This window comes from Psammomys obesus, unplaced genomic scaffold (genome assembly GCF_907164565.1).
Source record: "Psammomys obesus unplaced genomic scaffold, mPsaObe1.curated_primary_1811, whole genome shotgun sequence".
Taxonomy (NCBI): domain Eukaryota; kingdom Metazoa; phylum Chordata; class Mammalia; order Rodentia; family Muridae; genus Psammomys; species Psammomys obesus.
In genome coordinates this window covers 11,422,164-11,424,280 of record NW_026596131.1, presented here as the reverse complement: position 1 = coordinate 11,424,280, position 2,117 = coordinate 11,422,164, and positions in this window count along the sequence as shown.

Here is a 2,117-nt window from a genome sequence, read left to right as displayed (position 1 = left end):
CTCCTTCTCCTTCTCCTTCTCCTTCTCCTTCTCCTTCTCCTTCTCCTCCTCCTCCTCCTCCTCCTCCTCCTCCTCCTCCTCCTCCTCCTCTTCCTCCTCCCTTTCTTCTTTCTTTCTTCTTTCACCTGCTGCCAATATTCCCATATTGGCAGCCCCATATTCCCATACCTGGGATTAAAATGAATACATATTCCCATAATATTTCTGTCTTTTTAAAGAAACTAAAATTACGAAATTCTCACTACATTTCCCCTTTCTGTTTTAAGCCATTAATTTTGCTGTGTGACAGGAAATTATAAACAGAGACATTTTCAAGGAAATGAGTGCTTTTCAGATCAGTGGCCCAGGTTTTCAGGAGAGCCAAATCCCCAAAGCCTTTTCCTGATGGTAAGAAATTGCCTTGGCAATCTTTCTTGGACCAACACTCATTGGTCCAATGGCAGCCCTTGCCATATTGCCTGTATGCCTTTGGAAGCCTAGGTCTTCTGGTTTATATTTTTAAAAACCCATTGTCGCTAGAAATACCTTGTTCATTTTTTTCATTGCCAAGTGCCATATTTCTTTCAGCTAACACACTGAGCATTTTGAGATCTGAGACCTTTAGCAGCTTGAACACAGTCTCTTTGCAAATGACCGTATTTCCTGCAGTTGAAGCACCAGGCATTTTGATATCAGAGATCTCTGACTATAGCTTGATATTGGCATGGTACCTGCTAGAATTAAATCAGTCATATCCATTATCCACTCATCTGGAGGCACTGCCCACACCTTTAATGGTCTAATAACATGTTTACATTTAGGCTTCATATTTTCATATGCCTAGGTCTCTGTCATACCTATCTTGTGTCAGGGTCTGATATGGCTTTGTTCACAGCTGAGACCAACTTGTAAAAAATCAGTGAAGGCTTCTCCAAAGACTTGTATAATCTTTGTAAAGAAGATGGACCTTTTCTGGGCTCCTCAGCTTTGTCCTGAGTGCCTAAAGCTGCTTAGTGACATTTTCTATAGTAGCATCATCAAATTGAATCTGTTCTTGTATATCAGATTTCCACCCTTTGCCCAGCAGCTGATTTTTTACTGTATTCATTGCCCTCACTCTGTTTTGCTGTTCAACATTCACAGCTTCTTCCCTCCACCACGTTAACCATTGCAACTGTGGACCAGCCTCTAGTACAGCTGTCACCAGTCCCTTACAGTCTTGGGGAATAAATCTATTTTGAGTAGCCCAGTTATTTAGAATTTCTTCCACATAAAGTGAGTGCATCCCATGTGAAGCCATGGCCTCTTTAAAATGTCTGCAATCTATCCTTTCTATAGGACACCATCCTATGTCATCATAACCTTGTTCCCCACCACTAGCAGGCATGTGCTATAGGATGACTGGGGACGCAGATGGTGATCTCGGAACCCTTGGCCGTCCTCCTCCCACTCTGGTGGCATTGTTGGTTTGAGATGAACCCTTTCCCTCAAAATGGGCTGTTGCATCAGACTGTCCTCCCGCCTTTTCAGCCATTCTCAGATCTGACCATGCTGCAATGCAGTTTCTTTACCTCTTTCTTCTGTAAGAAACTGCCACTCTCTTGCCCAGTCACTGGAACTGAGCCTTTTTTGTTCTTCCTTTTCCAGTGTTTCTCGCTTCCCAAGTGGCCCACTTCCATCTGCAGTTTTTCCAGTTATACAGCCATCTCTACAACCCTTTCAGAAATGAGAGAGCAGAGTGAACCCTTCTGTTTTTCCATTTCAGCCATATTTTGTTTCTCATGCCCGTCCATTTTCCCCTGTAATTGTCTCAACTGCTCAGCCATTCTCCCAACCTTTTTTGGAACAGAATAGGAAGAAGAAAAGAAAAACAGAAAGTTCTCTCTGGGAGCAAAGTGGGGGATATCCCAGTGGTACTAGCTGAAATAAATTTTTTACTGGCATCTTGAAATAATACCCATTCCTTCATCCCCTGCCATTTCTTTTACAGCATTTGAAACCAGAATCCCCATTCTGCCTGGCCTCACATCTGGACGCCACTTGTAACTGGACTTTGCTGCTCTGTATGTTCTTTTCTCTTCCACCACCACCCCCTTTTCCACCTTTTCAACCCCTTAACACCAGATAGGAGAGAAAAA